Source organism: Myotis yumanensis, unplaced genomic scaffold (genome assembly GCF_028538775.1).
Source record: "Myotis yumanensis isolate MYYU_CA2020_CCGP unplaced genomic scaffold, mMyoYum1.0.hap1 SCAF_2, whole genome shotgun sequence".
NCBI classification, from domain to species: Eukaryota; Metazoa; Chordata; class Mammalia; order Chiroptera; family Vespertilionidae; genus Myotis; species Myotis yumanensis.
This window is the reverse complement of record NW_027223753.1, coordinates 112369229-112382482: the sequence shown is the minus strand read 5'-3', so window position 1 is coordinate 112382482 and position 13254 is coordinate 112369229.

The following is a 13254-nucleotide window of genomic DNA, read 5'->3' as shown; positions in this document are numbered from 1 at the left end:
GGGAGAGGTCAATGCGGGGGGGGGAAAGGAGACATATGTAATACTTCAAACAATAAAGAATTTTTAAAAAATGTGAATAGCCCTGGCAGGGTAGCTCAATTGGTTAGAGCCGTGGTCTGCAAACTGTGGCTCGCAAGCCACATGCTGTTCTTTGGCCCCTTGAGTGTGGCTCTTCCACAAAATACCACAAAATACCACATGCGGGCGCACACGTACAGTGCAATTGAAACTTCGTGGCCCATGCGCAGAAGTCGGTATTTTGTGGAAGAGCCACACTCAAGGGGCCAAAGAGCCACATGTGGCTCGCGAGCTGCAGTTTGCCGAGCCGCAGTTTGCCGACCACTGGGTTAGAGCATCGTCCTTATACACCTAGGTTGTGGGTTTGATCCCTGGTCAGGGCACATCCAATGAATGCATAAATAAAGGGAACAACAAATCCATGTTTCTCTCTCTCTCTCTCTCTCTCTCTCTCTCTCTCTCTCTCTTCCTCTCTCAGGAAGAAAGAAATAAAATAAGAAAGAGAAAGGAAGAAAGAAAGAAAGAAAGAGAGAAAGAAAGAAAGAAAGAAAGAAAGAAAGAAAGAAAGAAAGAAAGAAAGAAAGAAAGAGAGAAAGAAAGGGAAAATTAAAAGTGAATAAATGAAAGTATATAGGATTACAAAGTAAATCAATATATTGAAGTATTTTATCAAAATGATTTTGAAAATTATGATATGGGTTTCTTGATGGCCAGCTCTATCACATCAGTGTCTGTGCATAGGTAAACAGTGACCACGGGTGACTAGCAGTGGTCTAATGAGTGAGTCTAAGAACTACTGTTCTTTTGCAACACGATTCCAATTGAAATGAGATTTCAAGATCCTGCAATGATTTTAATGTGATATGACAATAATATGTAACTTTGTATTGTTGATGAAAGCATGATCAGTATTGCTGATACTACTGAGATTTGTTGCATGAAGTCATAATAAAGGAAATACTAAATGTTCATTTGAGGTTGATAAAAATAATGACTTTTTCTCCCATCTAAGTTTAATATTCTTTTTCACAGATATCTATCTATCCATGGGCCTCCTGTGAGTTCTTGGAAAGGTTAAGAACCCATACAATAGAGTATCAAAAAAGAGGCATAATGATGTTATAAGTGTCTTATTTTTCTAAATGTATCCTCAAAAGAAATTACATAATAATTACTAACCATGATAGTATTAATAGCAACCATTGAATTTCTTCAATGTGTCAGTTACTGTACTTGGTTCCTATACATATTATTTCACCAAAATCACTCAATAGTCCTAGAAGGTGGTGCTTATCTCCATCGTAGTCAAAGCTCAAAGAGGTTAAGTAATCTGCCCAAGACCATATCTTTCCCAAGTGATAAAATTATGATCGAAACCCAGGTCTAACATGAAACCCAGACTTTTAGCTCTTGTTGGCCCCCTGCCTCTGCTGTCCCTGCCAGCATGCTGGGATCATAGCTCCTCCAACACTGACTCAGCCTCTCCACTCACCCAAGACAGCTTTGACAAGCCCCTGTGACTTCTTCATCCCTATCCCAGGGTCCAAATTGAGTGGTTCACTCTCCCCTGGTTTGTAAATTCTTTAATAACTAGGGGCCAGGTGCACGAAATTTGTGCACGGGGGGGGGGGGGTGTCCCTCAGCCCAGCCTGCCCCCTCTCACATACTGGGGGCCCTCAGGGGATGTCCTAGTGACAGCTTAGTTCTGCTCCCTGCTCTCCTTGGGGAGCGGGCCTAAGCCACAGTCTGGCCTCCCTTTGTGGGAGGTGACTGGGCTGATCAGGGGAAGGAACCAGCCCCATCACCCCACTGCTGCAGCCACTGCCAGTCACCGCAACCAGCAAGGTTTTTTCATCAACACGGACTCCAGTCCCTTCACCATGAAAAAGTGACAACTTTCTTTAGGCATTTTCAACATGTGTCTTTCATATAATAATAATTTCTTTATTATTTTTTTTATCCTCACCTGAGGATATGTTTCCATTGATTTTTAGAGAATGTGGAAGAGAAAGGGAAAGAAAGAGAGAAACATCAAAGTGAGAGGAACACTTTGATTGGTTGCCTCCTGCATGAGCCCTGACCTGGGCCCCAGCCAGGGAGGAGCCTCCAACTTAGATACATGCCCTTGGTCAGAATTGAACCCAGACCCTGCCATCGGCAGGCCAAGGCATTATCCACTGAGCCAAACCGGCTAGGGCAGGATATGACATTTCTTAGCCCTCCAGCAGCGGACCTTCCTTTTTTTCGCCAGGAGTGTGGTAAAAAACCCTAGATCACCTTTTTGGATTCTTATTACCCAAGTTACTAAGAATATTACCAGTGGCATACAGGGAGCTTAGCCAACCAATCGCTGGCTTAGCCCCCCTGGCCCAGGCCTGATGCCTCTGGTCCAGGCTTCAGGCCTGGGCAGGGGATCCCCATCTCCCCCCGACCACCAGCTCCACCCTTGCCCAGGCCTGATGCCTTGACCAGAAGTGTCGACCCCCATCACCCTCTGATCACCGGATTGGCCCCTTGCCCAGGCCTGAAGCCTCCGCCAGAGGTGTCAGGCCTGGGCAGGGGACCCCCATCTCCCTCCAATCGCCAGATCGGCCCCTTGCCCAGGCCTGATGCCTCCGCCAGAGGTGTCAGGGGACCCCCATCTCCCCCATCACCAACTTCTGGGCTGCTTCTGGGGTTTCTGGGGCCAGGGGCCGCAGGCAGGTGGCTTCTGTGGTTGAACACGGGGGCCTGGATGGCGACTGTCAGCTGCGCTGTCCCACCCTGCCTGCACTATGCAAATTAGCCACCATCTTTGTTGGTGGTTAATTTGCATATCGTGCTGATTAGCCAATGGGAGGCTTAGCAAAGGTACGGTCAATTACGATGTTTGTCTATTATTAGATAAGATTGCCATTGCCCAGAGCAAATACCTTATCCAAGTTACCAGCTATCCTGAATCTGTAATATTCTAAACCCCTCAATTTGGTTGGAAATTTCCTAAGGGATACTGAAACAGCTCTTTATCACCTGGCCACATAAAACAATAAAAATGCTGTAGAATTTGAATCACCTGACTAGCAAACATGGCGCCAAGGTTATATACTTCAATCTAAGAGCCATAGGGAATAGTAACCAAATTTACCATGGTTACCAAATTTACAAATAAAGGAAACCCTCTTGAATCAAAATCTAAGAAAACTGATGGGATGTCACCTTCATTACAACTTGTTTCTTACATATGTACAAGAATGCTTCAATTATGCTCCCACTGATGCTCACTCTCTGTGAGATCAGATATGGATCTGGTGCAACTTTTCAGAAAAGCAACAATCTATAAAGACTGCACATCTTTTAACCCCGAATTTTTATCTTTAGAAATTTATTTTAAAACAATCATCAAGGATGTTCAGTTTCCAGTGATAATTTTGAGAGTATTATTTATACCAAGAAAACTGACAAGGGTCTAAAAGCCCAACAAGGAACTTGTTTGATCAAATGTTGTCAGCATAATAAAAAAATATTTATATTTAATATATATAAACTAAAACGTAATTTTGATCAGATTCTAGGTGATTTTTGTCTTGATTTGCTTATCTATACTTATTGAAGTTTCTACAATAAACACATTACTTTTGGAAAGAAAATAAAAGTGAAAAAAGAAAGACTCAGTTCTAAAATCATTCAGGGAGCAGTCCACAGTCGTCAAAGGAAACACCCCAAATGTATGAGAAACCATTGTTCTTGCTGGCAAACAGAGGAGTCATTCCACAGTCAACACTGAAGAGTAAGTGTGCCTGCAATTAAGTGGAGGGATGGGCTAGGTGGGGCAGGCAGTAACCACAGGCTAAAAAATATTATGGGGAGGCCAACATTCCTGCTCTGTGTTTGGAAATGTAAGTTCATGGTATCTACTTAGTTTGCTACTAAATAAGATTTTTAAAAATAACTACATTATCTGTTTTTCTATTTTAAAAATGAAAGTAATGGAATTCCTTTAAGCATTGACTTTTGATCAGGGATTTTTATAGTATAGCCTGAATTTTTCTCAGTTCACATTTCTGAAATGAGAGGAATGTTAACAACGGCATGGGTTTATAGGACTTGGACCAGCCTGGTTTGTGAAGATGCCCAATGTGTTTTAACAGGTACAGAAGTTGAGTCACCCACCCTAGGCTAGTACAAATTGTTCCTCCTTCCCTTTTAATATTAAATATCTATGTATGTGTATCTTTGTCAATGTAGATATTTATTTTAATTACTGTGGTGAAAGAAACTTGCTAAGCCTTTCTGGAGGAGTATTTCATGTTAATTCCTGAAATTAATCAATTATCTCTCTCTCTTTCACATATACACACATTTTCCTACTACACAGCAATTAAAAAGAACAAACTATTGCTACATAAGACAATTTGGGTGAATTGCACAAATAATGAGAAAGGGGTAGTGAGTATGCTTACCCCACATTTCACACACTGGGTTTATATAGGAGCAACACTAATAGTTCCCCGAGAGGGGCAGTTTAAAGGTGTCTAGATTCACAAGTTGCATCCTGCCAGTAGAAGACTGTCAAGCATTCAACTTGCTATTTCTCACCACACCCTTTTCTGTCACATGTGTACAAAATCACTGATTCATGTTCACGGCTCAGGGCCAATTGCTATGGTTGTTCTTGGTCTCAGATGTAAACTAGATGATGCCTAGAAGGCTCTGAAAACAAAACCAGGGCAGCCAAGTGGGAGCTCTCAGAATATCTAACCCCATATTGTTTAAGGCAAGCCCTTGACTAAAGCAAGGAAAGCCCTAAAACTACAGTTAGCTATCCTCGTAATCTCTGACACCTATTAAATTTTTAACCTGTAAAGTTTTTTTGAATTTTTATTTAAATCACTTTTTACAACAGCAAAATGTGTTGGGGTCCAATCCCAGCAGGTCCAGGGGTCTCCAAAGGTGTGGACAGAGTCGGCGAAGAAGGAATGACACAGAGACAGTGTTCAGTTGATCAACAGCCTAGCCAGAATCTCTAGCCAGGATCTCCAGCCAAGTTCTGTGTTTTATTGTCTTGTTACATCTGTATTTATACCAGTTGATTTTAATCCTGTCAATTTCTATTCCAAAGGTTAGGGCATTTCTTATCTCCATTCTAGGGAGTAAAGATTATGTAGCTTAAGGGTGATTTTTCATAGTTAAAGTGATTAACTACCCACCTGGCATTTAGTTAAGGGGTTTTATTCCCTCCCTAACTTCAGGGAAAAATCCCTACCTGGGGAAACAACCTTTCTCGGAGAGGTGACCTTGGTTAAAACACATAGCCCCAAGAAGGTGAGCAAACATATTAAGAACAGTATGCCATATTCACCAGGTCCCTTGAAACATATGCTGTGCAGATGTTTCTTCCCTTCAGCGACTGTGTCAAGCAGCAAGGATGGACCAGCTTCCGGCAAATTCCCCCTTTTTTATTTTTTAAATGATAGCGCATGTAAATCAGCAGCCACCTCTTGTGGGGTGCACAAGGAGCCTTGTTCCTGTAGAATGTTGCTGGCCTCTTCAGTCAAGGGATTTCAGCTGTCCTCAAGTCAGGAGTTTGGTTATCCTTGTTGATCTGGCTAGTGGGCGACATCATTGGCAACGGGTTTCCCGAAGCGTTAGAGAGTTGAAGGGCTGCATCAAAGGGTCCATCAGGGCCGTGCTTGATGGTGGTGTCGGTGTCCAGGGAGGAGTCAGCTGTGCCCTCTGGGTCAGCCAATATGGATGATACTGGGGAGGAGGATGAGGCAGAGATGGAGGGTAGTAGAGAGAAAAAGAAGAGAAAGCAAAAGAACTACAAGGCATGGAAGTGTTTAAAAAAAAGAGGGAGAAGAAAGGGAGGAAGGCAGCATCCTGACACAGACCTTTCCTTCAGCTGCCCCTTTCCCTGTGGTCCAAGGTAGAATGGGAAACAAGTCCTGTTCCAGTGAGAGGGCAGCTGCTGTCAGCCAGTCTCTGTCTTTACCTGGGTCCCGATCTGAGCTGGGCGTGGGAAGCGAAGCAGCCATGGGGCAGGAGTCCTCCCTCAGAAGGGGTGAGGGTTTAGGCCTCTGCAAAGTTGGGGGGTGAGGGTCTGTGCCCCACCTCTGTTGACCCCCAAGTTGTCTCCTGATGGCCCCTCTGCGACTGTGCCTGTGTTAGGTTGTTCCTTCCCTGAGGAATCTTACCCGTCTCTGGCTAACCAGCCATCCTCCGGGGCCAAGCAGGGTGATGTGAGGTGTGTGAATGAGGGAGGGGCAGCGCCCCCCTGCAAGAGTTTCAGTTCTGTCTCCTTGGAAGCCTATGCCCCTGTGGCCTCCACGCCTAGCACCTGCCTTGGGCTCCCCTCACCTGCAAATGGACTGTAAGAAGAGGGTCCCTCTTGACACAAGAGCAAGAGGGGCCAATACTGGACAAAGGAGAGTCCCTGGACAGGGCTTTCTCAGCCCAGGATGTCAGGCTCTTGGCACAAGACAACTCCACGTATGGGGCATATACCAGACACCCCCAGTCACGGCAGAAAAGGGAGGTGCCCTTCCTGGAACAGTAGGGTAGGGAGATTCTAGAAAAGGCTGTGTTCAGGAGAGAAGGAGAAAGGCCAAAGAACCAACAAACAAGTAGTCAGATTAAAAAAAAAAAAAAGGAAAGGAGATTTGAGACAAAGGTGGGACATATGGAGAGACAAAAAGGAGGCACATGTGATCCTCCCAATGGACAGATTGATCCAGCTCAGGGATGCACATCTGCTGCAGATGGGCACTGGTCAGGTGTGCTAGGGTGAGGTGGAGACGGAGGGCGGTGAGACATAAGGTCAGACTAGACGGTCTGGAATCCACACAGGTGAGTCTGCGTCCTGGGGAAATATACAAGCATATCCTCTCCCCCAGGATAAAAGTACATCAGGTCCCTTCCAGACTCCTGTAAGCAAGTCTCTCCATTTGATGAGGGCTTTAGGTTTAGTTAGATTAGGGTTCCAGTGTCTGTACATCGAGGAATTTCCCTCAGAATCTACATTTAGTATATTACAAATAGAGTATGTTGTAGAACATGATGGGAAGAGGAATATTTAAACCCATTTTCTTGTAATTTTTTGTAACAGGAGTAAATCAAACACCATTAGGGCTATATAATAGAACTCCCATTTGAGACAAGATATCTCTTCCCCATAATGTAAAGGGGATAGTCGTAATTACATAGGGACAGAATGTTCCTGAATGTTGATCTTCATCAGCCCAAGTTAAAATCTGAGAACTCTTTTTTTACATTAGATGCCTTGCCTAGTCCTACTAGAGAAGTGGAGGTGGTGTGCGTGGGCCAGGAAGAGGGCCAATCCTTCCCTGCTATGCAGGAAACATCTGCTCCTGAATCCAATAGACCTTCAATTGGTTTTCCCTGAATTTGTAAAATTTTTGTAGGTCTAGCAGCATGGATTTCTTGTATCCAAAATGCTGCATCACTAGATCCAAAGCCTCTGGCCCCTCTGGCTTCCTGGGTAACAGCTGTCCCTATTTTATGTATTGGTAACAGGAGTAATTGGGCAATTTTCTGGTTGGGCTGAATCTGTATAGTTGTGGTGGGTGTGAAAAGTAAAATCTGTATTTCTCCTGTGTAGTCTGCATCAACAACTCCTGGGATGACTAAGATCCCCTGTAATGAGGTGGAGCTCCGTCCTAATATTAAACCTACAGTTCCCTGAGGCAGTGGCCCGGACATTCCTGTAGGAATGGCTGCTACTGGTGAGTCTGGAGTTAGTATTGCATGGGTGGTTGAATGGAGGTCCAATCCTGCACTGCCTGGGGTTGCCCTGAAGAGGTCACTGACTGATTGAAATTTGCAAAGGGGTTGAGGATTGATGCCCCTACTATTGCAGGGGCCTGGGGCTGGCCCCCTCTCAAGTTTCCCAATTGAGGTGATGGGATAGAACCTCCTTGGGAGTGGTTTGTAGAATTTAAAGGCCAACCATTTTTATTGTTATTTTGATCTACATTCCTTTGCCCAATGGAATCCTTTCTGACATCGGGGACAAACAGTTTTTGGAGGATTAATATTATTCCCTGATGTATTTCCAGGCTGTTGAGGAGCTTGCCACCTGGCCTGAGTATTATTATTTTTATTTGGGCATTCTCTGCTAAAGTGCCCAGATAAGCCACAAGAGTAGCAGTTCATATTTCTTTTATTACCTGTATTATTGCTGGCTTGTCCTATGCCCTGTACATATTGAGGGTATGTCTCCCCTTTGGGAGCTGCAGCTATAGCTACACCCTGTATAAATGCTGGACTTACATCAGCACACTGTTTTATAAAATCATTTATAGTTCTCGTTTTGTGAATCGGCCTTAATAAAGCCTGATAGGTATTATTAGCATTTTCAAAAGCCAGTTGTTTAAGTAAGATATCGGCTGCCTCTTCGTTATTGATTACTCTCTTGACTGCCTGTATGAGGCGAGAAAGGAAATCCTGATATGGTTACTCAACCTTCTGTTTAACCCAGGGGTGGGCAAACTTTTTGACTCGAGGGCCACAATGGGTTCTTAAACTGGACCGGAGGGCCGGAACAAAAGCATGGATGGAGTGTTTGTGTGAACTAATATAAATTCAAAGTAAACATCATTACATAAAAGAGTACGGTCTCTTTTTTTTAGCTTTATTCATTTCAAACGGGCCAGATCCGGCCCGCGGGCCGTAGTTTGCCCACGGCTGGTTTAACCTCTGTAAGGGTGGTTGTTTTTCCTACTGTATAAGGTGGGGATTTCCAGGCATTTACTGCACAACTGGTTACTTTAATAAGTGCCTCTTTGGGCATATACATTTGCTCCTGAGCGGTGTTAAAATCACCTTTCCTAATATCATGTCTAGGGTTATTCCTTCTCTGGAATTTTTGCTAGTGGCTACAGCTCTCTTAGCAAGATCATCATATTCAGTTTTCCATAGTAAGTAATCGCCTCCTGAAAGACAGGCTTTACAAACCTGTGACCAATCATAAGGAGTCATCCATTTACTGGCTAGGGTTTCTACCAAGGTTTGTGTGTAAGGAGCTAGAGGTCCATATTCAGAGCAGGCCAATTTTAATTCTTAAAGTATTTTGTAAGGTATAGACTCCCAGGTGGGGTTTTCGTCCTCACCAAACTCATTTTCATATGCAACTGGGAAGCAGAGTGAGAATTCAAGATCTCCATTAGCTTCAGCTTCTCTTATCGCCCTTTGAAATTTAGACATGGAGATCATAGGAGCCGGAGGACCTGGTTTAGGCTTCCTTTCTAATTTAGGGAGCCTGTTTTGAATGGGAGGGCCTCTCTCCTCTCTACTGACTGGAAAGGACCAAGGGTCATGTTTATGATATTTATTCTCCTTCCTATCAGTAGGCATAGCTAAATTGCTCTTAGATTGAGTTGGAAACAATAATGATGTGTCCTCTCTAGGTGGAGCCGAGGTACTATTTAAAGTTTGAGAAAGTTCAACTGTTTTTGCCTCTGGTGCCAAGGTGTCACGAATTGAATTCCAGAGGGAAAAGGTATTTGCCGGGACCTTCTCAGATCCATGGTAGCTGTAATAGTTCTTTAATTGCTCTCCTACTTTAGTCCAAGTTTCTAAATTAACAGTTCCTTCCTCAGGAAGCCATGGACATACTTCTTGTATAAAACTTTCTGTCTGACTGGGAGTAACCTTAACTCCTCTGCTAGCAAGCATATGTGTTAAAAGATCAATACAGAGTCTTTTTTCTTTAGACTCAGTATGACCCATCTTGTCAATCTAAGTTTTGTACTATCCACTCTCTTACCCTACTTATCCTATATAGGGGGGTCTGCAGCACCCTACGGTGCAGTCCTATCCGTCCCAAGTGCGGGGGGTCTTACCTCAGTGTCCCTGTTCGGGCGCCAGATGTTGGGGACCAACCCCAGCAGGTCCAGGGGTCCCCAAAGGTGTGGACGGAGTCGGCGAAGAAGGAATGACATAGAGACAGCATTCAGTTGATCAGCAGCCTAGCCAGGATCTCTAGCCAGGATCTCCAGCCAAGTTCTGTATTTTATTGTCTTGTTACATCTGTATTTATACCAGTTGATTTTAATCCTGTCAATTTCTATTCCAAAGGTTAGGGTGTTTCTTATCTCTATTCCAGGGAGTAAAGGTTATATAGCTTAAGGGTGTTTTTTCATAGTTAAAGTGATTAACTACCCACCTGGCATTTAGTTAAAGGGTTTTATTCCCTCCCTAACTTCAGGGAAAAATCCCTACCTGGGGAAACAACCTTTCTCGGAGAGGTGACCTTGGTTAAAACACATAGCCCCAAGAAGGTGAGCAAACATATTAAGAACAGTATGCCATATTCACCAGGTCCCTTGAAACATATGCTGTGCAGATGTTTCTTCCCTTCAGCGACTGTGTCAAGCAGCAAGGATGGATCGGCTTCTGGCAATGTACAATTCAGTGAATTTTATACATGTTTATACCCATGTAACCCTCATCTAGATCAAGATATATGACATTTCTAACACCCAAAAACCTCTTGTCTTCTCTCAAGCAATGGGCACCTCACCACCACTACACATAGCCTAAGCAAATATGGTTCTGATTTATATTACCATAGATTTGTTTTGCCTGTTCTTGAGCTTTATATAAATTGATTCATAAAACCTGTTCTCTTTTGTGTCTGGTTTTTCTTCACTAAACATTATGTTGTTGAATTCTGGCTCCTAAAATATCACCAGAACAATCTCTCCATAAGAGAAAGCTGAGTGTACTGCTTATTGCCATCATGGAAGATGCCACCTTGAGAGAGGTTTGGTAGTGTGTTGGAGGGAGAAAGGAACAGCTGAGCTTGAGATTTTCATTCTGGTTTAAGGTAAGTCTTTCAATGTGAAAGCTTGAGTAGGATTGGCGAGGATTATGATATTGGTTAGCATTGGCAGAAACATCAAGGCAAGGATTTTTGAGGTGAGAGGTTCAAAGACTCTTGAGATGTAAACTGTTGATGATCTCTATTGAAGAGATGATGGGTCTTTCAGGAAGTTTCTATAATAAATAAAGTTGTTTGCCTCAGCAAAAGTATTCTGGCCTGCAAAGGCTATGGAATGATAAAATTGTGATAATGTAACAGTAAGTTGTGGAGCAATTTATGGTTTCACTTCTCAGTGTCCAACCTGGAGGTGGGAGTGGTGGTTTTATTTTGCAATATTTTTTGAGATTCATCTGTGTTGTCTCATGTAACAGTAGTTTGTTCTTTTTCTTTGCTGTACAGTGTTCTGGTGTTCAAATTTACTACACTTTATTTACCTATCATTCTATCAATGGATATTTTATTTTCCAGTTTTTGCATTTTAGGAAATATGCTGCTGTGATCATTCTTGTACATTTATTTTTTGATGCATATCAGATATCACTAGTGTTGTTTTGTTTGTTTTTCCTTTTTAAGGAATCAAACTTCCAATGGAGATTATTTTGTTGTGTTTTACTTAGCATCTCAGGGACCTCAGAGTTTTCTACTGTCCTATCACTGGAAAGGTTTGACACATCTCTTCCAGTCCTCAGACCATTCATTACTTACTGGTTTAGTATTTCTGGATTGCCCATTGTGTGCCCTGTACTGCATGAGCTTCTGAGGACACAGCTGTGAACAAGATATTCTTTTTTAAAAGCCATTTTTAACTTTTCAATTATACTTGACATATAGTATTATATTAGTTTCAGGTGTACACTTCAGTGACTAAACATAAAACTTACTAAGCGATCATCCCAAAAAATCTCATACCCATCTGATACCATATCTAGTTATTGGAATATTATAGATTATACCCCCATGATTGTACTATAACTACTAATTTGTACTTTTAAATTCCTCCACCCATATGGCACTCTCAAAATGTTTTCTATATCTATGAATCTGTTTCTATTCTATTTGTTGATTTATTTTGATTTTTATATTCAATTATTGATAGATATGTATTTATTGCCATTTTATTGTTCATATTTTTTATTTTTTTGTTCTTTTTCTTAAAGAAGACCCTTTAACATTTCATATAATACTGGTTTGTGGTGATGAGCTCCTTTAGCTTTTTCTTGTCTGGGAAATTCTTTATCTGTCCTTTAATCCTAAGTGATAGCTTTGCAGGGGCAGAAGAATCTTGGTTGTAGGTCCTTGCTTTTCATCACTTTGAATATTTCTTGCCACTCCCATCTGGCCTGCAAAATTTCTGTTGAGAAATCAGCTGACAGTCTTAAGGGAGCTCCCTTGTAGGTAACTAATTGCTTTTCTTTTGCTGCTTCTAAGATTCTCTCTTTATCTTTCCCTTTGTTATTTCAATTATGATGCATCTTGGCGTAGGTTTCTTTGGGTTCATCTTGTTTGGGACTCTTTGTATTTCCTGGACTTCTATGTATATTGTTTCCATCAGGTAAGAAAAATTTTCTGTCATTGTTTTTTTATTTTTTTATTTTTTTAATATATTTTTTTATTGATTAAGATATTACATATGTGTCCTTATACCCACGTTACCCCCTACCTCCCCCCCCCGCTCATGCCCTCACCCCCCCCCCCCCCCGTTGTCCGTGTCCATTGGTTAGACCTATATGCTTGCATGTAAGTCCTTTGGTTGATCTTTCCCCCTTACTCCCACCCTCCCCTACCTTCCCTCCAAGGCCCGACAGTCCAATCAATGCCTCGCTGTCTCTGGATCAGTCCTTGTTCATCAGTTTACGATGTTCATTATATTCCACAAATGAGTGAGATCATGTGATATTTATCCTTCTCTGACTGGCTTATTTCACTTAGCATAATGCTCTCTAGTTCCATTCATGGTGTGGCAAATGGTAAGAGTTCCTTTTTCTTCTTCCTCTTCTTAAAGAATACCTTTCAGCATTTCATATAATGCTGGTTTGGTGGTGATGAACTCCTTTAGCTTTTTCTTATCTGTGAAGCTCTTTATCTGACCTTCAATTCTGAATGATAGCTTTGCTGGATAAAGTAATCTTGGTTGTAGGTTCTTGCTATTCATCACTTTGAATATTTCTTGCCACTCTCTTCTGGCCTGCATGGTTTCTGTTGAGAAATCAGCTGACAGTCGTATGGGTACTCCCTTATAGGTAACTGACTTTTTTTCTCTTGCTGCTTTTAAGATTCTCTCTTTGTCTTTTGCTCTTGGCATTTTAATTATGATGTGTCTTGGTGTGGTCCTCTTTGGATTCCTTTTGTTTGGGGTTCTCTGTGCTTGCTGGACTTGGAAGTCTATTTCTTTCACCAGGTAGGGGAAGTTTTCT